Source organism: Balaenoptera physalus (genome assembly GCF_965194825.1).
Source record: "Balaenoptera physalus genome assembly, chromosome: 3".
In the NCBI taxonomy this organism is placed as follows: Eukaryota; Metazoa; Chordata; class Mammalia; order Artiodactyla; family Balaenopteridae; genus Balaenoptera; species Balaenoptera physalus.
Window position 1 is genome coordinate 170,713,393 of NC_138890.1, and position 27,046 is coordinate 170,740,438.

Sequence of the window (27,046 nt, forward strand, 5' to 3'; positions counted from 1 at the left end):
TATAACGTTTAGCCAAATATCTGGGTACCCTGAGATCCTGTCAAGTTGACACATAAAATTAGCTATCACATAACCCTAACTTTTAACTCAGAATTTTACTTGTCCTACAGTAACTTATACAAAGACGTTCATTGCAACCCATAGTAATGATAATTTGTAAATTTCCTTTAATAGGAGATTGTCTAAATAAACTTAGGCTCATTCTTGTAATGGCATATTCTGCAGCTTTTAAAAGGAGCGAGGTAGATTCTATACTTACTGACATGAAAATGTCTCATGACGTAATATTATGTAAAAGCAGAAATGAAGCAGTGTGTACAATTCCATGTACTGCAGCAATGTTAATTTCTTAGTTGTGAAGAATGTACTATGTTGGATGCTAACATTAGGGGAAGCTGTGTGAAGCATGTACAGGAATCCTGTACTCTCTTTAGGAATCTTCAGTAAATCCAAAATTATTTCAGAATAAAAAGTCAAATATGCATACTGCAGTATATTTACACTTTACCATGAATACTGTACTGCACAACTAATTATTAACATGGAACAGGACTGTCCAAATCCTGTTTCGGCCCATGTTAGATCCCAGGAAGGCTGGTATAAATACGGTAAATACAGATATCTCCTGACCCCTTATCTTACACAAGAGACCTTTGGAGAAGAGGCAAGAGGGAGGCTGTTAAACAGGTGGAGGTGGAAGTTGCAAATCCCAGTGGCAGGGACTTCAATGCTTTAAGAAATTTAGATAAATAATTAGTTGTTTGAATCATTCTACCATTCTGGACTTGGTTCTTTAACAAAAAACTGAGGTCTCCAGGGAACTTTATGGAGAGAGTAGGAGCTGGACTTTCTTCCCACAAGACAGGGAGGTTACAGAGATTATGAAAACTGATTTTTCTCAGGAGAAGGGTGATTTTGTAAGTTTGTCCACACTCCAGCATGTCACTTTGAGCCACCTCAGCAGATGAGGCAGTTCCACTCTCTCTCTTATGTCACAGCTTCTTATAGAAAGAGCCAGCCATGGTAGAGAATTTACAATTTCATCAGCCATTGTGGATATAAAACATTAGAGTATTGATAAGGAAGGAAGAAGGAGAGAATCATAAATGTAGAGTTGAACCAGGGATATGACCAACCAGCCATATCAGAAAAAAAAGTACACATTTAACATTTAACTGTTTCCTGTTGTTTTTGGAGAAATGGAGCAAAATCAAAGTTTGCCTGTATTTTCATGAACAAAATAGGGTGTCAGCATTATTATGCAATGATGGAGTACAGGACTCATTTGTAGCCCAGAAAGAGCAAACTTGTCTCACCATGGAGTTGTCTCTCCTTGAATGATGAATCTCTTCAAATGTAATGAAGAGTTCAGGGCAGGAATCTAAGGTCCAGAAGATGGGGTGGAGCAGGTATCAGAGAGTAGAGTGAAAGAAGGCAACTTACTTTAAATCACGTCTTCCTTTGTCAACAAAGTAAGTGAAGGGGCAAAAGGCATATTCACTCTATGTTTTCCATAGGCCACTTGGATCCCACTGCAACGCTGAAACGATATTCACAGAGCAATTCAGGGCTAAGAGATATTACTTTGCGTTATCACCTAATACACAGTTGAAAATACCAAGAGTCTAAGCTGTCTTGTATTATTTTTATAAATCAGAGGTTTTCTACTGATACCTCCTAGAGACTTTATATGCTGCTGAATATTATTAATTCAGGATCACAACAGTAAATAGTACACTCTTGTGCATCATTTGATGGAGGAAAGAACCACCAAGTATAGCCTGGGGAACGTGTTTGTTTATTAATATGTTTTTGTCTCTGTTTTAGTTGAAATTTCTTTCTCTAAAAAGGAGTGTGATACAAGTTGGTATTATAAGATGAAAAATCAACTTGGCAAACTAGTTGTAGTAATACTCAAGATACATCAGTGAATTATTCTGGACTGTATTTACTGTAAAAATTATCCATCTGATGATGTATGTTTAAATATGTTACTTCTTTGGTTGTCTTCAACTATTTCTGCCTCTAAAGCAGCACTTAACAGTATGTAAACCTAGGGACATATAACAAACACTTCCATTTAAAACTGTGTGCATATAAATTTGCTTGCTTATTGTATTCCTACTTGTTTTGCATATTTATGACATATATAATATACATCACATATACATATATATTTTGTAAATCTACCTCTCTATATACATGTCCCATATATAATAAACAGAATATTTCATAAAATTACATGTTGTTAAAGATGTTAGGTAACTTAAATACTCCAAGCCATTTGGAATCAGTTGGAAGGAGTTTCAGCATCCTTTAGGATCTTGGTCATATTTAAAGACTTAAAAAAAATAAAAGCACTACTTCATTTATATTGGAAATGGTTCTTTTTTTTCCCCACATGTTTTAATGGATGACTTGGATAACTTAAAAATAATAATAGCTAGCAAGAAGAATAAGGTAGTTAATTAACCTTGTGGGAAATTTGGAACTATCCAGATACATTTTGTGATTACTTAGTTTAAATTATGACAGGTTCATTTTATCATATTATCATATACAAAGTAATTACAAAATTGTGTTGTTGCTAAATTTCAGAAAAGGAAGTGAATAAATGTGATGTACTGTATATACTTAGAAATATCTCAGAAGAATTTTTTATTTGAAATTATTTTAGTAATTGTAACTTTAAATTATTGTTTATACTGGGACCTTTAACTGTACAGGTATAGACTTGCATATTTCTGAAGGAATATATAAAGTAAAAATGGAATTTAATGTCAGTTGATTTATTATATTAATAAAGAGCTAAATCCTACAAGTAAGGGTGGCAGGTAATAATAGAAATGCATGTGTTATTCACAGGTAGAAAAATAATTTCTACAGGCATGAAATAGGCTGCATGAAGGTTTAAACTCTATATTTAATAGACATCTCAATATTTAAAATTCTTAAAATCACCCATATGTTTTTTAATATGAAGATAAAACAGAGATTGGTCCAAGATGGTGGAGTAGAAGGACGTGCGCTCACTCCCTCTTGCGAGAGCACCAGAATCACAACTAACTGCTGAACAATCATTGACAGGAAGACACTGGAACTCACCAGAAAAAGTACCCCACATCCAAAGACAAAGGAGAAGCCACAATGAGGGGCACAATCACAATAAAATCATATCCCATAACCACTGGGTGGGTGACTCACAAAGTGGAGAACAGTTATACCACAGAAGTCCACCCACTGGAGTGAAGGTTCTGAGCCCCATGTCAGGCTTCCCAACCTGGGGGTCCGGCAACGGGAGGAGGAATTCCCAGAGAATCAGACTTTGAAGGCTAGCAGGATTTGATTAATTACAAGACTTTGACAGGACTGAGGGAATCAGAGACTCCACTCTTGGAGGGCACACACAAAGTAGTGTGTGCATCAGGACCCAGGAAAAGGAGCAGTGTCCCCATAGGAGACTGAACCAGACCTACCAGCTAGTGTTGGAGGGTCTCCTGCAGAGGCAGGGGCTGGCTGTGGCTCACCGCAGGGACAAGGACACGGACAGCAGAAGTTCTGGGAAGTACTCCTTGGCATGAGCCCTCCTGGAGTCCACCATTAGCTCCACCAAAGATCCTGTAGCCTCCAGTGCTGGGTCACCTCTGACCAACCAACCAACAGGGAGGGAACTCAGCCCCACGCATCAGCAGACAAGTGGATTAAAGTTTTACTGAGCTCTGCCCACCAGAGCAACACCCAGCTCTACCCACCACCAGTCCCTCCCTTTAGGAAGCTTGCACAAACCTCTTAGACCACCTCATCCACCAGAGGGCAGACAGCAGAAGCAAGAAGAATTACAATCCTGCAGCCTGTGGAAAGAAAACCACATTCACAGAAATATAGACAAAATGAAAAGGCAGAGGGCTATGTACCAGATAAAGGCACAAGATAAAACCCCAGAAAAACAATTATATGAAGTAGAGATAGGCAACCTCCCAGAAAAAGAATTCAGAATAATGATAGTGAAGATGATCCCAGACCTCGGAAAAAGAATGGAAGCAAAGATCGAGAGGATGCAAGAAAGGTTTAACAAACACCAGGAAGAATTAAAGAACAAACACCTAGAAGAATTAAAGAAGAAACAGAGATGAACAGTATAATAACTGAAATGAAAAATACACTAGAAGGAATCAATAGTAGAATAACTGAGGCAGAAGAATGGATAAGTGTCCTGGAAGACAGAATAGTGGAATTCACTGCTATGGAACAGAATAAAGAAAAAAGAATGAAAAGAAATGTAAACACACTAAGAGACCTCTGGGACAACATTAAATGCACCAACATTCACATTATAGGGGTCCCAGAAGGAGAAGAGAGAAAGAAAGGACCCGAGAAAATATTTGAAGAGATTATAGTCAAAAACTTCCCTAATATGGGAAAGGAAATAGCTACCCAAGTCCAGGAAGCACAGAGAGTCCCAGGCAGGATAAACCCAAGGAGAAACATGCTGAGACACATAGTAAGCAAACTGACAAAAATTAAACACAAAGCAAAATTTTCAAAAGCAACAAAGGAAAAATGACAAATAACATACAAGGGGACTCCCATAACGTTAACAGCTGATTTCTCAGCAGAAATTCTACCAGCCAGAAGGGAGTGGCATGATATACTTAAAGTAATGAAAAGGAAGAACATACAATCAAGATTACTCTACCTGGCAAGGATCTCATTCAGATTCGATGGAGAAATCAAAAGCTTTACAGACAAGCAAAAACTAAGAGAATTCAGCACCGCCAAACCAGCTTTACAACAAATGGTAAAGGAACTTCTCTAGGCAGGAAACACAAGAGAAGGAAAAGACCTACAAAAACAAACCCAACACAATAAAGAAAATGGTAATAGGAACGTACATATCAATAATTACCTTAAATGTGAATGGATTAAATGCTCCAACCAAAAGACATAGGCTAGCTGAATGGATATAAAAACAAGACTCAAATATATGCTGTCTACAAGAGACCCACTTCAGATGTAGGGACACATACAGACTGAAGGTGAGGGGATGGAAAAAGATACTCCATGCAAATGGAAATCAAAAGAAAGCTGGAGTAGCTATACTCATATCAGATAAAATAGACTTTAAAATAAAGAATATTACAAAAGACAAGGAAGGACAGTACATAATGATCAAGGGATCAATCCAAGAAGATATAACAATTATAACAATTATAAATATATATAACAATATATATAAGAAGATACAACAATTATAAACATATATTGCACCCAACATAGGAGCACCTCAATACATAAGGCAACTGCTAATAGCTATAAAAGAGGAAATCGACAGTAACACAATAATAGTGGGGGACTGGAACACATCACTTACACCAATGGACAGATCATCCAGACAGAAAATTAATAAGGAAACACAAGCTTTAAATGACACAATAGACGAGATTGATTTAATTGATATTTATAGGACATTCCATCCAAAAACAGCAGACTACACTTTCTTCTCAAGTGCACACGGAACATTCTCCAGGATAGATCACATCTTGGGTCACAAATAAAGCTTCAGTAACTTTAAGGAAGTTGAAATCATATCAAGCATATTTTCCGACCATATCGCTATGAGATTAGAAATCAATTACAGGGGGAAAAAATGTAAAAAACACAAACACATGGAGGCTAAACAATATGTTACTAAATAACCAAGACACAACTGAAGAAATCAGAGGAAATTAAAAAACACCTAGAGACAAATGACAACAAAAATACAACAATCCAAAATCTATGGGATGCAGCAAAAGCAGTTCTAAGAGGGAAGTTTACAACAATACAATCCTACCTCAAGAAAAATTTCAAATAGACAACCTAACTTTATACCTAAAGGAACTATGGAAAGAAGAACAAACAAAACCCAAAGTTAGTAGAAGGGAAGAAATCATAAAGATCAGAGCAGAAATAAATGAAATAGAAACAAAGAAAACAATAGCAAAGATCAATAAAACTAAAAGCTGGTTCTTTGAGAAGATAAACAAAATTGATAAACTTTTAGCCAGACTCATCAAGAAAAAGAGGGGGAGGACTCATATCAGTAAAATTAGAAATGGAAAAGGAGAAGTTACAATGGACACCGCAGAAATACAAAGCATCCTAAGAGACTACTACAAGTAACTCTATGCCAATAAAATGGACAACCTGGAAGAAATGGACAAATTCTTAGAAAGTTATACCCTTCCAAGACTGAACCAGGAAGAAATGGAAATATGAACAGACCAACACAAATAATGAAATTGAAAGTGTGATTAAAAATCTTGCAACAAACAAATGTCCAGGACCAGATGGCTTCACAGGTGAATTCTATCAAACATTTAGAGAAAAGTTAACATCCATCCTTCTCAAACTCTTGCAAAAAATTGCAGAGGAAGGAATACTCCCAAACTCATTCTATGAGGCCACCATCACCCTGATACCAAAACCAGACAAAGATACTACAAAAAAAAGAAAATTACAGACCAGTATCAGTGATGAATATAGATGCAAAAATCCTCAACAAAATACTAGCAAACAGAATCCAACAACACATTAAAAGGATCATACACCATGATCAAGTGGGATTTATCCCAGGGATGCAAGGATTCTTCAATATACACAAATCAATTAATGTGATACACCATATTAACAAATTGAAGGATAAAAACCATATGATCATCTCAATAGATGCAGAAAAAGCTTTTGACAAAATTCAACACCTATTTATGATAAAAACTTCCCTGAAAGTAGGCATAATAAAGGGCATATATGACAAACCCACAGCAAACATCATACTCAATGTTGAAAAACTGAAAGCATTTCCTCTAAGATCAGGAACAAAAAAAGGATGTCCACACTTGCCACTGTTATTCAACATGGTTTTGGAAGTCTTAACCATGACAATAAGCGAAGAAAAAGAAAAAAAAGGAATACAAACTGGAAAAGAAAAAGTAAAACTGTCACTGTTTGCAGAGGACATGATACTATACATAGATAATCCTAAAGATGCCACCAGAAAACTACTAGAGTTAATCAATGAATTTGGTAAAGTTGCAGGATACAAAATTAATGCACAGAAATCTCTTGCATTCCTATACACTAATGATGAAAAACCTGAAAGAGAAATTAAGGAAACACTCCCATTTACCATTGCAACAAAAAGAATAAAATACCTAGGAAAAAACCTACCTAAGGAGGTAAAAGACCTGTACTCCGAAAACTATAAGACACTGATGAAATAAATCAAAGTCGACGCAAACAGATGGAGAGATATACCATGTTCTTGGATTGGAAGTATCAATATTGTGAAAATGACTATTCTACCCAAAGCAATCTACAGATTCAATGCAACCCCTATCAAATTACCAATGGCACTTTTTACAGAACTAGAAGAAAAAAATCTTAAAATTTGTATGGAGACACGGAAGACCCCGAATAGCAAAAGTAATCTTGAGGGGAAAAAACGGAGCTGGAGGAATCAGACTCCCTGACTTCAGACTATACTACAAAGCTACAGTAATCGAGACAATATGGTACTGGCACAAAAACTGAAATATAGATCAATGGAATAGGATAGAAAGCCCAGAGATAAACTCATGCCCCTATGGCCAACTAATCTATGACAGAGGAGGCAAGGATATACAATGGAGAAAAGACAGTCTCTTCAATAAGTGGTGCTGGGAAAACTGGACAGCTACATGTAAAAGAATGTTTTTAGAACACTCCCTAACACCATACACAAAAATAAACTCAAAATGGATTAAAGACCTAAATGTAAGACCAGACACTATAAAACTCTTAGAGGAAAACATAGGAAGAACACTCTTTGACATAAATCACAGCAAGATATTTTTTGACCCACCTCCTAGAATAATGGAAATAAAAACAAAAATAAACAAATGGGACCTAATGAAACTTAAAAGCTCTTGCACAGCAAAGGAAACTATAAAGACAAAAAGACAACCCTTAGAATGGGAGAAAATATTTGCAAACGAATCAACGGACAAAGGATTAATGTCCGAAATATATAAACAGCTCATGCAGCTCAATATTAAAAAAACAAACAACCCAATCCAAAAATGGGTGAAAGACCTAAATAGACATTTCTCCAAAGAAGACATACAGATGGCCAAGAGGCACATGTAAAAGCTGCTCAACCTCACTAATTGTTAGAGAAATGCAAATCAAAACTACAATGAGGTATCACCTTACACCAGTTAGAATGGGCATCATCAGAAAATCTACAAACAACAAATGCTGGAGAGGGTGTGGAGAAAAGGGAACCCTCTTGCACTGTTGGTGGGAATGTAAATTGATACAGCCACTATGGAGGACAGTATGGAGGTTCCTTAAAAAACTAAAAATAGAGCTACCATATGACCCAGCAATCCCACTACTGGGCATATACCCTGAGAAAACCATAATTCAAAAAGAGACATGTACCACAATGTTCATTGCAGCACTATTTACAATAGCCAGGACATGGAAGCAACTTAAGTGTCCATTGACAGATGAATGGATAAAGAAGATGTGGCACATATATACAATAGAATATTCTCAGCCGTAAAAAGGAACGAAATTGGGTCATTTGTAGAGACGTGGATGGATCTAGAGAATGTCATACAGAGTGAAGTAAGTCAGAAAGAATAAAACAAATATCGTATAGTAATGCATACATGGGGAATCTAGAAAAACGATACAGATGAAGCAGTTTGCAAGGCAGAAATAGAGACACAGATGTAGAAAACAAACATATGGACACCAAGGGAGGAAGCAGGGAGGGGCTTGGTGGTGGTGGGATGAATTGGGAGATTGGGATTGACATTTATATACTAAGATGTATAAAATAGATACCTAATAGGGACCTGCTGTATAAAAAAATAAAATAAAATAAAATTCAAAACAAAAAAGGATAAAACAGATTTCAATAAAGCCTTTCAACTGAGAGGATATTTTTAAGTTCTAAAATATTCTAAATGCAAATATTAAAGGAGGAAATGCAATATTAGTCAAATTTCTATATCTGTCACTAATGGTTTATTTTATGATATCAATATATCTTATAAGATCATTTGCTTTATGATATCAGTATACTATATATCTAATTTGAACTCCTTAATTCTGTTCTTTGAATCATTGTCAGTTTGAAAAGCAATAATTAGAAATATGAATTTAAATAGTCCCTTCATTTTAAATAAAGTTTTGTCTGGTCTTGACTATGACCACACTGTTTATTTCTGTGACTGCTGTTGAAAGAACTGCTAATTTGCACTAATGTTAAAAGGTTTTAGGACAATGATTGTACATATGTTTGGGTGATTTTTTGTTCAAATGTGATTTTGTCTTACATTATATAAAAAGTGTAGTAATTGCAGCAGAATTAATAAAATATCTGGTGTTTAGGGGGATTATCTCTAAATATATTTCAATTAAAACAAGGCGGTTTGCCTTCTCTAGCTTTCTTCATGATTAAACTTTTTAATTGTATCTAGTGTAACTCTTTTGAATTATTTACAATGCATTTTAAAATATCTTTTTCAATTTTCCTTTTGAGTTTAAAACCAGCTACTTCAAATAACCATGCAGCAACTGAGATGACACGGTCTCTTAAGTCCCACGACTCTTCTTCCTTTGTTTCTCACACAGCCTCACTGTCAGTCATACAGGAACATGTGAATTTGGGAGCAAGTAGAGAGACAGGTTGGATTCTGAGCCAGTTTTGATAGAGTGATCTCATTGCTTCCCCCTCCGCCAGGGATTGATGCTGCACCCCTGGATTTCATGGTCTTCTTGTGGCGCCACCTGTGGGTTCAGCTGCCAGATGTGCCAGGTGTGTACGGGACAGAACCCTGAGGAAAGTAGGCACTCGCTCTGCTCCTAGCATCACCATCCTCACATTCCCAGCATGGACCGATTTACCTGTAGTTTGAGGTGTGGATCTAGCTTAGCTTATCTACGGCATCCTTTTCTGTTGAGCTGAATCCCCCTCTTCTCTTTCTGCCGTCCTTTTATTCAAACCTAAGCAGACAGCATTCCTGGACCTGAGTGGTGCCTTTGGTGTTTGCTGAACTGAGCTCTTCCTCATCAGGCACTGCAGTTCCAAGTCTCTTCTCTCTGTGTTCCCTGTACATTCAAAAACTGAGTCTGCTAGAAAATGAATTGTGCTCTTTAGAATTCAACTAGACAGGTCTCCAAAACCTATGATTCTGAGTAGGACCTAATAAAGTTCCAGGTTTAAGATACAGTCAGATGAAGTAAAACAGCTAACATGAAATAAGCAGCTACAGCACATCTCAGAACATTTTCAAGGTTTTGGTTATATTTTATAACTACCTACCATTCTCACTGAAACTGCCCTAAATTAAGCTGCAGTATAAACAAACTTGGGAGATTGTTTTCCCTGTTTCCCAGTTCATCATGATGACATTGAAGCTCAGGCTTGGATTTAACTGTTGGTCCCTTTGTATAAAATTAGAACATTTGTTTTCAATCTCACAAAATTGTGGTTTTGAATTTCAATTCTTTCCTGTATGTTTAAAGTGTATTATAGTTTATGGTTATTGTTAAGAATTAGTGTAGATAAATTTCGCATCGTTTTTAAGATTCTTATTCTGCTATAGTGGTATATGCTTCTCTTTGTTTTGATTAATGAAAGAGCAAACGGCTTACAATGATCTTTTAATTAAGTTGTATTAACACTATATCAGATGATACCACTTCAAAGGGCACTTTACTGAGGAAGCCTCTTACATAAATACTGCAACCAGATATTTGATGTTTGATTAATATTCCAAAGTACAAGAACTACAGATTTACTAATACCTTTACTAGGTATATATTACAACTAATAAATAAACCAAAGTGACTCTGCCCTTTCTTTCTTCACCATGTTCCCCAGGTACCAATGAAGATGTCTCTCCTTTTTTAGTAAAAAGTAAAACAGAAGGATGATGTTGACAAAGCAGGGTTTGTTATTTGTGAAGCAGTCCCATGACACAGTCCTACGCCAGGTCCATCACTGTTTAATCCCAGTTGATGGGTAGAGGGTTGTTCATGGGTTGAGTCGTCTCCTTGCAATTTAAGAATCTTGTACATTTTAAGATTGGTTAAAAGTTTTGAAATCTTCTAAAATGTTAGAAGATCAGGCAAGTGCTCTCCCACTTTGCTGGGCTGCCTCAGGAATCAGGACACTCTCCCTGCTATCAACCTGCCATGAACTTTCTCAGGCTGAGCAATGGGCCATGAAGTGAGGATCAAGCTCCCTTACTCCAGGTACATGTGTACGCTGGCTATCCATGTGCAACTCTCTATAAAGCTGTCTTCAGGGAAAATTGGGATGGCGAGCTTGGTTGAAGAGCTTATATGTTTAAAACGTTACTTGTTTGCAGCAGTAGCATTTATAATTTATTTCATTAATGGAAGAAAAATGGAAATCTAATTAACAAATGAGATGAATAAGAACCAAACACAATTTATAGCATAAAGAAATATGAAATAAAATGTGATTATAGTGTTGATAAATCTAGTTCCTATGGGATTATAAAAATAATGTCTTTAGCAGAGACTAAGGTTATAGAAGATGAATAATTTATGGAGAAACAATAATTGCTTTTAAATGAAAAATGAAAATAAGCCATCATGTAGCAAAACTAAGAATTTAATTTTTAATGCATCTTGAAACACATCTGTGACTTTCGATGCTTTAAAATGCTAGATGCCCAAGAGATCCAGTAAAATTCAAAAAATTGGTAAAAGTCAATAGTGTGCAGAAGACTGCAGGACTAAAATCCCAAGAACTTATCCAATGTGTAGATATTTGTCTATTAAACAAATTTTAAAAAACCCAAAACAAGCAGCTTCAAAGTCTCTAAAGTAAATAACTTCCCATTCCCACTATTGTTTATGATCAAGAGTAACCTGAGACCACTCTCTCAGGAACACAAGTCATTTGAGGTGGGGGGAGAGGAGGTCTGAGGGAAACTGCTTTCTCACAGTTGTGGAGAATCCAGGATTGAGGGCTTGTAAGGGTTTTGCCTCTGAGCAGTCCCTCCTAGGTCGAGTTCTTGAGTGAAAATCCTGATACAAAGGGACAGAGCTAATCTAACAATTTCTATTTCCCTTCTGACCTCCTTGCTAGACATCCTGCAATTTCAGACGGTGGCATTTTAACAGATCCTTCTATGGCTTATTTCAGAGGACTCCTGCAGAATCGTGGCTTGAAGGAAAAAAGGAACTTAAAGGAGGAAGAGGAAAAAAAAGAAAGGCGATTTTTAATAAGCTTGAAATGCAGCCTAATAGATAATAAAACTTCCTGAAAACTCCGTGCTACATGCCCCTTTCAGAGTTATTTTGCAGTTTGTGTTTTGTTTTATTTTGGCGTTCTTTTTTAACTGTAAGAAGATGTCTAGTGTTTTCAGAGATGTCCTGCTGTGGGCAGTAAGAAGGTACTTGTGCACTGTGGTTTATTTTTCTATGGGGAAAATGGTAGCTCAGCTGCCCTGTGTTTATTAAAAGTCAAGACTTTTATGAGTATTTTAAAGAAAGATTATTCTTTGCCCTCCTTACCCCTTATTTTATTGAAGCTGAAATTAATGTCATAGAATCTAGGCATCTTATACCTTTTAAATGACGGCGAGTCAGCTATTTTCTATTTCCTATTCTACTTACAGTGAGAGAAATTACATAGGGATATTTGGAATTAAACACTGAGAGTTTGGTCAGCATTTCTGACTTAAAAAATATTCTCAAAATAAGTCCCAATTTCCTCCTGGAATACTCCATGCCTCAACATATATGTTAATATTTACTGAGTAGTTGCTAAGTTTTACTTATTCTAACCCTGCGTGCACATTTGCATATACTTCCTAAGGTCAAATTCTTTCAATCAATTGTATCTTTAATTTTATTGTACCTTTTTTTATAACCTGGCTTCAAAACTTCTATCCAGACACTACTCTCTCTTAACTAGAAAAAAACTTCCCTCTTCCTTAGTACACAAGGATACAGAGGAAAATAAGAATGTCTAAAGGTCTTAGGCATGGGGACTTGGGGCAAGGGAAGAATAAGTTATCTTGAGAAGGAAGTCTAACGTTTCTCTTTTATCTTAGAAATATAAGATGAGAGAAAAGAAAGATAACTAGGCAATATACATAGGTTATTTCTATATTTAAGTGTTTACAGAAATGCACTCGTATTATATGGTATCTATTTGCCAGATCGATTTCCTGGCGTTCTAGAAGATCCTCAACCATGGCATATTAAACAATCTTTCTCTGAAACTAAGAATGCCTCCCTCCCTCCTCCAAGATGAGACCTTGATTTTTGACATTACTGCTTTTTCTTGATTTGTTTTACTCAATATATTAACACAGGTGACAAATCTTATTTCTATTTTTACCAAACCCCGTATAAAATATATGCCCTAAGTCTCTCTCTCTCATATGGCAACCATCACATTTGTCTAGGTATTTGTTATCTCTCACTTTGATTGTGGTAATGTCTCCTCTACTTGTACATATAAGCGTCAGCAGACACACTCCATTGCCAGAGCCATTCATACTTAACGTGAGCAGGAATACCAACATTCTTGAACATTGTTTCCTTGGTCTCCATTCATTGGTTCACCCTGATTCCAGCTTCAACACAGTCCCGATTTTGGTTACGTCAACACACAGTTAAATTGCAATCTTGCTATTTGGTATTTGTTTCTAGTCTCCTGATTCAGTCTGAAAGTTCCACATCAAAGACTGGCTTATGTTTGCTCCATGAGCTCTTCCAGCTGGTGACCTCATCTATCTGAGGGCTCAGACCCTACACTGAAATGGTCAGCTCCTGAAATCTCGGGGCTCTTGGACACCTGGACATGATGTACCAACTCCTGGGGATAAGCCTTCACTGTTTACTCTGACAGTGCTATTTTGTCCCTGGAGCTTTGTGGAACCTTCTCAATTCCTTAAAAATAAAGTTCAAACTCATCCTCACTATACCATAAAAACGAGTTATCCTAGTTTATTTATCATTTCCTTTCTTTCTCTCTTCTCCTAAATAACATTTTTCACTTTACTTGTACTACTGCTACCTTTCTTTTTTCTTTAAAACATCACCTGATGCTCAAGATGCCTCACCTTGTTGATAACTTTCAATTTGACATTACATTCTACCTTTTATCAGGAAGTTTTTCTGATTTGAAGGAAAAGAAGTTGTCACTTCCCTGGATTGACTGTCAGGAAACTATACACCCTAAATTACTTTTTGTAGTTACTAGCTATCATTTTCCCTTATTCTACTCTGAAGATGCATTTCCTTTGTATGTACACAAGGCAGTGGTATTACTGTGCTAACATAATGTTTTCTGTCCTGCACATCCTGGGATTTTGTCCTTTTCCTTGTGTTCATCTTGAGTTATGTACATGTGTGGTCAGGAAGAGATCTTTGCAATTCCCTTTGCATAGTGTCCTGCAGTGTTAAGCCATAATTGGCAATGATGACATTAAAGGTGACTGACTTAGCTTAGAAGACAGGAACCTTTGCCTCTTATTTCTAAAGGAGGATAATCTGGGAAGGAAAAGGGAGAAAAGGGTGTCCTACTGTTCCCTAGAAGTCTATTCCTAGTAGACTTAGTACACAAACTATTAAATTTAAATAGACCTTTAGATCACTGAATGTGTTTCGCTGAATTTTACTATATTCAGACAAACCTATTCAACCCTAGAGGCAGTGAACTGGAGAACAATGTTTTTTCTTTTTTCTTTTTTATTTCACAATACTTCACATAGAAATTTTAGTTTGAAATGCATTTTAGATTTGTTATACCAAAGAGTGCAGAGAATACCTAATTATAAGGATAAACAAGACTTTAGATATATAACTAAAAACTGGAAATACAGGAGTATACATAGAAGAATGTTCAAAAATTTAAAAGTAGGATCATTATTCAAAGGTAGGAAATCAGTTCTTTTGGATATTTGTTGGACTTTTTTCAAAAGTTGTCCAATAGTATTCTGAGATGTTTATTTAAATTTTTTTAAAATATAAAACATAAGAACCCAAATAATATATAGGAGGGACTTACTTCAAAAAAATCACTGTTTACATTTTTTTAATTATAAAAATATATATATATTTTGTAAAATATTTTATAAAATATATGTGTGTGTGCATGCCTATACACATACAGAGGGAGCACTTTTTCCCTTGGTTTAATATTTTAATCCTACTTTAGTTTTTAATTTGCATGTTTAGAATATCCATGTTCTATATGAAATGTTTTTCTATATGTTCCCCCATTTGGGTGTCTGTTTGAAGGGGTTTTTGTTTGTTTCTCCTTTAATTGGTTGCACGGGAAGATCCATCCTGCATTGTGAGTCCAGCATTTTCCTCGTTGTCTCCCGTGCATCCCATTGTGCACACACAGCATGGCCAGCGCCACATCCGCCTCCTTCCCTGGGTGACCACCCAGAACACGAAATGCCCCTCACGCGGAGCATGCCCATGGGTTCAACATCCCGTGCAGGGCCAGAGAGTAGAAAGCCTGTGGCCTCACGTTCCACTAAACCCTTGCTTTTTCCTCTTGGTTTCCTCATTACAGATACTGCAATGAGCATCTGCTGTGCCCCCCACACATGTTCTGGACAGGCTGGGGTCCCTGGGAACGGTGCCCAGCGCAGTGTGGAGGCGACATTCAAGCTCGCCGCAGACCCTGCGAGAATGGTCCTGACTGTGCAGGCTGTAGTGTGGTGAGTAGTCCTCCTCATCCCCAGCCCACAGTCTAGAGCTGGGAGTCCAGAGTCAGCACACACTAGATGCTCTGCAAACACAAGGTGTTCTACAAACTCTGAATGCTCTGCAAACACAAGATGTTCTGCAAACACTAGATGATGTGAATCACACAAACTTCTCTGGTTAATAAGAATGTCCAGAGGAAATACTGAAAGGTCAGAGTAGCCTATAGGCTTCCTGAGCTAAGTAGACCTAGCCTAGAAATTTCTCAGTTCTGATTTCTGTGCTAAGACAAAAATGTTAGACTGCTTAATTCTGGACACAATATTTGGTCTGGGAAAATGAAAGGAGCTTTCCATTCTAAGCCCACGCTAAGGTATAGAATGCAGGATGAACCTGACACACTATGAGGGTGAGAAAACTCTGAAGTCAGAGCAAGTTGGTACCAATTCGGAGGAAATAAATCACAATTTACGGCTTCATCTTTCTTTGCCTTCACGGATCATATTTCCTTTAACACTGAACTGCTCAAATAAAGTTCCATTTGGGCAAGCACCTTCCCACAGGCCCGTTGTTGCTCTTCCTGTGCCAGCTGCCAGAATGACTAAGCATGGAAAGCTGCTGGGCTTTCACCTGCCCCTGGTGCTGGCACTGCAGAGTGGATGCAGAGACAGTAGGGTGGTTTTGGTGAAGAGGTTCAGCCTGAGCAAATCTGGTTTGGCATGCTTCCTCCCTGATCTTTCCAGTATGTCTTTGCAGTACTTTGGACCCTTGGTTCATGAAGTTGAACAATGTTTTTGCGCTGCTGTAAAGCTTTTTTGTGAGATACAAAAATCAAACAGTCCAGATAGCCTTGGGAAATTCAGAGAGAGGAGAAGTTTAGAGGTACTTCATCAGATACTATGCCTGATCCAAGGAGATTTCGATTACCGGGATTTGTAGTTACGTTTCTTTCCTTTCAAACTGTCAAAGAGATTGTAGTAGCCGTAATAGAATCTATTACTGATTATAGAGGCACTTGTTTCTAGGTCAGCCTGAACTAACTTTGGATTAAGAAAAATCTTAGTCTATATATAGGATGAAATATTTATTGACTTTTCAGATGCTCAAATTTAAAACTATTTTTATAAATGTGAAGGTAATTCATGGTAATTATAACGAACACCCACATGCTCTAGGAAAATAAACCCAATGTGGTAGCTCTACTCTTTGCTGAAGCATGTAACTTCCTGAACAAGTGTCTGGTGACTAGGGTCTACAATCCCACATGGACATTTGCGTCATCTGCTGGGGAACAACAGGGATAGAACCCAACAGAGTTGATCTTCTTAATCTTCTTGCCTTTAGTTTCTAAGAAATTTGAGGTACTAAGAAATCTGAATGCATGTTACATCATTCATTTATAATTGCTTATTGCCTTCAACAATATCACCCATAAGATACTTTACTATAACAAAAAAGTATATTAAGGAAAAACTAACATATCTCATATACATACATATATTTTCTTGTGATTATAAATGTGAATGATTAAGTACTTCCTCAAGATGGTGCTGAATTTGTTGTTTATATTTCTATTTAAATAATATGTTGTTTGCATTTATATTTAATAACAAATTGCTTATGAAATAAATGTAACACCAGTTTCTAAATCCAGGAGAACTTTACATAGGTCTCTAATAACTCTAGTAGGGGTTTTTAGGTTGTGTTCTTTTTCTCCCTACTGGAGTTTACTTCCTAGCAGATGTAATTGGCATAATCAATTAATCTATTTCCTTATGTAGAAGTACAAAAACATGTTTTCCTTATTTGTTCCAGCTTCTGTTTTGCCTAAGGCAGGAATGCTGGCTCAGGTAAATTAATGAATGTAGACCAGTTGAAGCATGAGGTAAGTTTCTTCAGATTGCTTGGAAAATGTATTATCTCCATTAAATGTCCAAGAAGTTTATTTAAAAAGAAAAGTCACAGGGAGGAGAGCAAGATGGCAGAGTAGGAGGATGTTGAGCTCACCTCCTCGCATGAACACATCAAAAATACATCTACATGTGGAGCAAGTCTCACTGAAAACAAACTGGAGACTAACAGAAAGGCTCCTCTACAACCAAGGCTGTAAAGAAAGACCCACACAGAGTTAGGTAGGAAGGGGGAAGAAGTGATCAGGTTGGGACTCACGCCACTAGCAGGGGACACAGAAGAAGAGAGGGATATCACAGGCTTGGAGAGTTCGTTCTTTATTGAATATTTGTTGGACTTTTTTCAAAAGTTGTCTGATAGCATTCTGAGACATTTATTTAAACTTGTTTTAAATATAAAAGTATAAGAACCCAGATTATATATAGGATGGACTTGTAACTTCCTGGGGAGTTAGGGGTTCAAGCCACATATTGGGCATCCCAGCCCTAGGGTCTAACACTGGAAGGCAAGTCCCTTTGACTGGGTTGAAAACCAGTGGGACTTTCAGGAGAGCTGTAAGAAACCTAGACTGTTCATGAAGAACACACACACACTTGCTTACTTACTCCCAGGAACAAGGCAGAGGAAGCAGACTGAAACTACCCATGGCTCTAGTCTACCCTGTAGCCACCCCAGCATGTGTCCCAGCCTGTGCTGAGCACCCTACCTGGCCCCTCTAGCTCCCACGCAGTTCCCCACTAAGGCAGAGACTGCAGTTGCTGAGAAGAGTGCACACTCGTGTGGACAGAACAGCCTTGGAGCTGAAACTGCATTTGAACAAAGTGAGGGCAGCCATTGTTGAAGCTTGTGGAGGTGGTGGATTGGAAGCTGTCTTGAGCTCTGACTGGTGTGCTGGGATCATCCAGCATGCACCAGAGTCTGCACTGGGTACCCACTGCAGCCTCTGTTGCTTTAGTGCTGCTCTCTCTGGGGTGAAGGTGCTGTTGCTGGGAAAGAAGACAGTGCAGACTTAGAGGGAATGGAACCAGCTTGGACCCAACCCTCAAAGCTTCTGCTCCAGCACCTTGGGCCCCAACCCTGCCCGATTGGGTGATGAAGGCCACTGAGAAGCCCTGGCCCACACCTGACTCTGGCTCTAGCTCCTCTGTCTCCAGCCCCACCTCCCACAAAAGTGATAGGTACTAGCACACCCTGAGGAAAGACGTGGCTTGTGTTCACATCAAATCCAGCTCTCCCACCAAAGACACTGGTCACCTGCAGATTGCATGGGACAATAGCAAACAAGGACACCCTTTCAAGAGTGGGATAAGTAAATGTTTTATCTAATTTCATAGGATACAGGAAAAGTTAAACAAAATTAGAAGCCAAAGGAGTTTGTTTCAAATGTAAGAACAAGGAAAAAATCCTGAAAAAGCAACTAATGAAACAGAGGTAAATAATTTAGCAGATAAAGAGTTCAAAGCATTAGTAATAAGAATGTTAACTGAAAAAGAATAGATGAACACAGTGAGAATTTTAACAAGGAACCGGAAATTTTGATAAAAAGAACCAGTCAGAGCTGAAGAATATGATAACTGGAATGATAAATACAGTAGAAGGAATTAACAGCAGACTAGATGATACAGAAAAACACATAAGTGATCTGGAAGATAAGATAATGAAAATCACCCAAAAAGAACAACAAAAAGAAAAACAAATTAAAAAATGAGGATAGTTTAAGGAACCTCTGAGACAACATCAAGCATTATAACATTTTCATTGTGGGGGTCCCAGAAGAGAGGAGAGAGAAAGGGGTCAAAAATGTATTAGATGAAATCATAGCTGAAAACTTCCCAAACCTGAAGAAGGAAACAGATATCCAGGTGAAGGAAGCACAGAGTCCCAAACAAGATGAACCTAAAGAGACACACACAAAGACGTATTATAATTAAAATGGCAAAAGTTAAAGAGGGAATTCTCAAAGCAACAAGAGAAAAACAAAGAGTCACATACAAGGGAAGTCCCATAAGGCTATCAGTAGATTTATTTGCAGAAACTTCACAAGACAGAAAGGAGTAGCATGCTATCTTTGTAGGCTAAAGGTGTGCAATGATTTGAGAGAACTGGAGTTCTCTGGTCTTTCATGTGTCTGGTCTTCTTAGCATGGGAGAAGCTTTGTAGTTATATTTTTTAGTCTTTGCATCTTTAGTTTGAAAAGTCAGAGTGGGACAGAGAGAAGAAAGGGGGCAGGAGGTAGCCCCTGGGGGGACCCATTTTCTACCATCTTGGAGTCCCACTGTTTGGTATTGAAGAACATTCTTTCTCCGTTCTAGTGCTCCTGGCAACACTAATTTAAAGCCTCTTTAATTTCCAGGAACGGAAAGGAGTTATTAGCCTTTACTGAGTACCTACCTTTGTGGGTGTCATATTTGATAACTCCATGTGCATTTTTCCACTAACCCCCACGACAGCCCTTTAGCATAGATATCATCTTCTACCTTTTTATCAACAGAAAAACTGGGCTAAGAGGATAAATAATGTGTAGCTGGTAGTAGTATTGAGATTTGAAACCAAGTTTGTGTAACTCCAGAGCTTAAGTGTTTTTGTTTTTGTTTTTGGCTATACCATGTTCTCTGAGATGTAGGGATTTGTTTTTAATTTAGAAATAAAGTGAGATGCTAGAAAAAGAAAAAAAAAAAAGAAGAAGAAAGGAGTGGCATGATATATTTAAGTGCAGAAAGGGAAAAACTTACAACCTAGGATATTCTTCCCAGCAAGGTCATCATTCAGAATTGAATGAGAGTTAAAGAACTTCTCAGAAAAGCAAAAACTAAGAGAATTCATTAATACTAAACTTACCCTAAAAGAAGTGTTAAAAGGTCTTCTCTAAGTGTAAAAGAAAAGGGTACAACAAGAAGTAAGAATTTATAGGAAAAGAAAAATCCCACTGGTAAAGGCAAATATATAGTAAAGACTGGGGATCAAAAGTTTAAATAAGCTAGTAGGAAGATTAAAAGACAAAAATTGTAAAATCAGGCAAAACTAAAATAAATAGTTAAAGGATAAACATGAAGATGTAAAATATGACATCAAAAACACAAAACATGGGGGAGAGGAGTAAAAAACGTAGTTCTTTTAGAATGTGTTTGAACTTAAATGACTATCAGTTTAAAACAAGTAGATATACTTATAGAGCAACATATATGAATCCCATGGTAATGACATATCAAAAACCTGAATGAGGTACACAAAAACTAGAAAGAAAGGAACACAATCATACCACTAAAGAAAATCATCAAACCAGAGGAAAGAAATGAAAGAAGAATAGAAGAGAGAAGAACTACAAAAACAATCAGAAAACAAATAACAAAATGACAATAAGTACATACCTATCAAAAATCACTTTAAATGTCAATTGATTAAATGCTCCAATCAAAAGACATGGGGTGGCTGATAGGATAAAAAACAAGACCCATCTATATGTTGCCTACAAGATAATCCAGAGCTAAAGACAGACATGGGCTGAAAGAGAGGGGATGGAAAAATAATTCATGTAAATGAAAATGAAATGAAAGCAGGGGTAGCAATACCCATATGAGAAAAATGAGACTTTAAAACAAAGTCCATAACAAAAGACAAAGAAGGGCATTGTAAAATGACAAAGGAATCAATAAAGAAGATGATATAACATTTGTTAACGTACACGCACCTAACATAGGAGCACCTAAACATATAAAGCAAATATTAACAGACATACAGTGAAAAATTGATAATAATACAATAAAAGTAGGGGAATTTAAAACCCCACTTACATCAATGGACAGATCATCTAGAATCAATAAGGAAACACTAGTCTTAAATGACACATTACACTAGTTTGAATTAATAGATATCTACAGGACATTCCATCCAAAAACAGTAGAATACACATTCTTTTCAAGTGCACATGGAATGTTCTCCAGGATAGATCACATGTTAGGCCACAAGATAAACAGCAGCAAATTTAAGAGGATAGAAATTATATCAAGCATTTTTTCTGACCTCAATGGTATGAAACTAGAAATCAATTACAGGAAGAAAAATGGGAATAGAAAAAACATGTGGAGGCTAAGCAACATACTACTAAAAAACCAATGGGTCAATGAAGAAATCAAAATGTAACAGAAAATACTTTGAGACAAATAAAAATAAAACACAACTTTTCATGAAATCTATGGGATGCAGCAAAAGCAGTTCTAAGAGGGAAATTTATAGTGGTACAGACCTACCTCAGAAAACAAGAAAAATTTCAAATAAACAGCTTAACCTACCATTTAAAAGAATTAGAAAAACAGAAGAAACAAAACCCAAAGCCAGCAGAGGGAAGGAAATAATAAAGATCAGGAGGGGAAACAAATAAAAAACAATAGAAAAGATCAATGAAATCAACAGTTGTTTTTTTTAAAGATAAACAAAATTGATTAGCCTGTAGCTGGGGTCATTGAGAAAAACAAGAGAGATCAGAAATAAACAAAACAAGAAGTGAAAGAAGAGAAATTACAATTTATATCATAGAGAAACAAAAATATAAGAAAATTCTATGAACAGTTACATGCCAACAAATTGAGTACCCTATAAGAAATGGATGAATTTCTGGAAACATACAATCTTCAGAGACTGAATCAGGAAAAAATAGACAATCTGAATAAGACTGATCACTAGTAGTGAAATTGAATTAGTGATCAAGAAACTCTCAGCAAACAAAAGTCCAGGACCAGACAGCTTCTCAGAGGAATTCTCCCAAACATTAAAGAGGAGCTAATACCTATCCTTCTCAAATTATTCCAAAAAATTGAAGAGGAGGGAACACTCCTCAATTTATTCTATGAGGCCACCATTTTTCTGATACCAAAGCCAAAGACACTACAAAAAAGGAAAATTACAGTCCAATATCTCTGATGAAAATAGATGCAAAAATCCTCAACAAAATATTATCAAACTTAATTCAACAATATATAAAAGAGATCATAAACCGTGAATAAGTGGGACTTACTCCACAGTTGGAAGGATGGTTCAATATCTGCAAATTAATCAATGTGATATACCACATTAACAAAAGGAAGGATAAAATTCATATGATCATCTCAATAGATGCAGATAAAGCGACAAAATTCAACATCCATTTATGGTAAAAACTCTTATCAAACCTCGTATAGAGGGAACATAACTCAACACAAGAAAGGCCATTTATGACAGACCCACAACTAATATCGTACTCAATGGTGAAAACTGAAAATATTTCCTCTAAAATCAGGAACAAGACAAGGATGCCCACTCTCACCACTTCTATTCAATATAGGATTGGAAGTCCTAACAACAGCAATTAGACAAAAGAGAAAAAAAGAAAAATAGAAAGATAAGACATCCAAATTAGAAGGGAAGAAGTAAAACTGTCACTATTTGCAGATGACATGATACTATGTACAGAAAACCCTGAAATCTCCACCAAAAACCTATTAGAACTAATAAGTGAATTCAATAAAGTTGCAGGATACAAGATTAAATACAAAAACCTGTTACTTTTCTATACACTAGTAATGAACTATCAGAAAGGGAAAACAAGAAAACAATATCATTTCAAATTGCATCAAAAAGAATAAAATACCTAGGAATAAACTTATGTAAGGAGGAGAAAGATCTACACTATGAAAACTATAAAACACTGATGAAGGAAATTCAAAATGATTCAAAGAGATGGAAAAATATCCTATGTTCATAGATTGAAATAATATTGTTAAAAGGTCCATACTACCCAAAGCAATCAACAGAGTTAATGCAATTTCTATCAAAATGCCCATGACATTTTCACAGAATTAGAACAAATAATCCTAAAATTTATATGGAACCACAAAAGACCCCAAATAGCTAAAGCAATCTTGAGAGAAAAGAATAAAGCTGGAGGTATCATGCCCCCTGACTTCAGAATATACTACAAAGCTACTGTAATCAAAACAGTATCATACTGGCACAAAAACAGACACATAGATCAATGGAACAGAATAGAGAGCCCAGAAATAAACCCATACACTATTGTCAATGCATCTATGACAAAGGAAGCAAGATTATATGATGGGGAAATAACAGTCTCTTCAATATGTGGTGCTGGGCAAATGGGGCAGCTGCATGCAAACAAATGAAATTAGAACATTTTCTCACATCATATACAAAAATAAACTTAAAATGGAATAAAAACCTAAGTGTAAAACCAGAAACCATAAAACTCCTAGAAGAAAACATAGGCAGAACACTCTCTGACATAAGTCTTAGCAATATTTTTTTGATCTGTCTCCTAAGGCAAAGGAAACAAAAGCAAAAATAAACAAGTGGGACCTAATTAAATTTAAAAAGCTTTTGCACAACAAGGGAAACCATCCACAAAAGCAAAAAACAACCTACTGAATGGGAGAAAATATTTGCAAATGATATGACCAATAAGGGGTTAATATCCAAAATACATAAACAGCTCGTAAAACTCAATATCAAAAAAAAAAACAACCCTATTAAAGAATGGGCTGAAGACTTGAATAGACATTTTTCCAAAGAAGACATACAGATGGCCAAAAGGCACATTAAAAGATGCTCGACATCACTAATCATCAGAGAAATGCAAATCAAAACCAAAATGAGATATCACCTCACACCTGTCAGAATGTCTACCATCAAAAAGAGCACAAATAACAAATACTGGAGAGGATACGAAGAATAGGAAACCTTGTACCCTTTTGGTAGGAATGCAAATTCGTGTAGCCACTGTGGAAAACAGTATGGAGGTTCCTCAAAAAAAACTAAAAATAGAACTACCATATGATCCAGCAATTCCACTCCTGTGTATATATGTAAAGAAAATAAAAACACTAATTTGAAAAGATACATGCCTTCAGTGTTCATAGGAGCTCTATTTACAATAGCCAAGATATGAAAACATCCTCAGTGTCCATCAATGGATGAATGGATAAAGAAGATGTGGCATATGCATTCAATGGAATATTACTCAGCCATAAAAATGTATGAAGTTTTGCCACTTGCAACCACATGAATGGACCCAGAGGGTGTCATACTTAGTGAAATATGTCAGACAGAGAATAACAAATATTGTATGTTATCACTTACATGGAATCTGAAAAATGAAACAAGTGATTGAATATAACAAAACAGAAACAGACTTACAAACATAGAGAACAAACTACTGTTAACCAGTGGGAGAGGGAAGCGGGTACGGGTGAAACACCAGTAGGGGATTAAGAGGTACAGATGTTTAAAATAAATAAGCTGCAGTGACATATTGTACAGCACAGGAAATATAGCCAATATTTTATAATAACTATAAATGGAGTATAACCTATAAAAATATTGAATCACCAAGTTGTACACCTAAAACTAATATTGTAAATCAACTATACTTACATACATGCATACAAAAAGTCACACAGGTTTTGTAACATGATTGATTTGTACATTCTAGCTGCAGTTGGCAAATCTTCAGACACAAAGTGTGTTTGATTTGAAGTGGTCTTTTATAGAAACTAGCTCTAAGTATAGGTATTGTAATTTCTTAATTTCAAGTAGGAAATTTGATCCTTTATCAATATCAAGCTGGATAAGAGGTCAGGTGATATTTCTGAGATTCAGCCTCCTTCTCTGAGAAGGAGGCAACAACTGTCCCTCCCTCCTGGGGCCGCTTTGTCAAAGACAGTGCCATCTGTGAGGTTCTGGTAGAAGGTCTCACACTCAGAGCAATTTAGTGTGAGTATTTCTTCCTACTCTCATTACTTGTTGTTACTTTTTAAAAACTCATTCACTTTAAATCCTCAGATCTTCATAATACTATGATAAGGTCTATTCAACTACCAGTGATAGGAACATAAGGGAATTATCAATAGCAAGGAAATTTAATTGAAGAGAAACTCATAAAGAACATGAATTTTTATATTATTGTAACTAATTATTAAATCATATTTAATAATTAATAAACATTGTAAGTTAATTATTATAAAATCCATGAAGTTTTATCTTTGAAAATTACAACACATGATATGAAGGAGAATCCCAAATATTTATGCTAGGTAAATAGAATAGTTTCTCAATATGGTATAAGTCAAAGTCTCTCTCAAAGGTTTAAAGAATTAGAAATAAGTGCTGGGCTAGATACATCAAGGGCATTACAAACACCAAAATAGTGTTGGTATTACAAAATTATACCCTTATTGAATTTTCACACAAAAAGTAAAATGGTTGGCCAAAGGCTATGATCAAAGATATCAACATGGGACATAGTATTAATATGAATCTTCCTGATCTAGGAAAATGACCACAGAAGACCCTTTTTAAAAGTCATAAAGAAAGACGTTAAAACCAAAACATACTGGCACAGGGATTCTTGGAAGGCTAATCAAAATCGATAAGCTGCACTATAAATTGTGTCAAATAATGCCACCAAGGATAAATGTAAACCTAAATGTAAAGGTAATTGTAAGCTTAAATAAATTTGTGATTTGAGTAATAATGGCAATATTACAAAGTGCCTTATTCTTGTTTAGCACATTAGGGTCTTACCAAATGCTTTTGAAAAGGTTCTCTCATATTATGTGGTCCTAATTTTCCAGATGAGGAAATTGAGGCCCAGAGAAACCTAGTCACTTATCTGAAACCCCACAGCTTGCAAAGCAAAGCCTACATTCCAGCTCTCATGCCAAGGGCTCTTCTCCCCTGAATGCTGTGGCTGATTCGGGAAAATACAGGAACAAGCACTGAGAAATTCGTTTGTCAGAGCAAATATCACACCAAAACAGGCCTGCTAAAATGCCCCAGAAGGTAATTTTTGATTTGCTTTACCTTCAATCTTTTTTTTCTGAAAAGCTTTAGGTGAATTTGCCTCAGGCCAACAAGACATGACCTGGCTAAATTTTAAAAAGCATAGTTAGTAGAAAAAAACTTTTTGAGATTCATAAGAGTCTTTTGTAAGTCATTATCTGCAAAAAGCCTTACCATATTCTTTTTGGAGATTTGGATTCTCAGATTAACCTCTGGCCTTCCCAACAATCATTTATTATTTTTAAAATATGCCTGAACAAATAAAAAGCAAAGATATCTTCCATAAGTTGAAAATATTTTAAATATTATGTAGAAGTTTTATTTTAAACATTGGAATCCAACTTCTGACACTGATAATTTTTCAATAGTTATGATTAATTGATGGCATAGGAAGAAATAAACATATCAACATTTTAAGATTTTTTCAAGGTTATTTTAGCAGAATTATTTTTAAAAAGCCTTTCGCCAAAATGTTCTTGCATATACAGTATTTTACTGGAAATGCATTGAATGTCTGCTGAGTTGCAGTAATACTGTCCAGAGCTGACACATGGCAGCTGGAGAA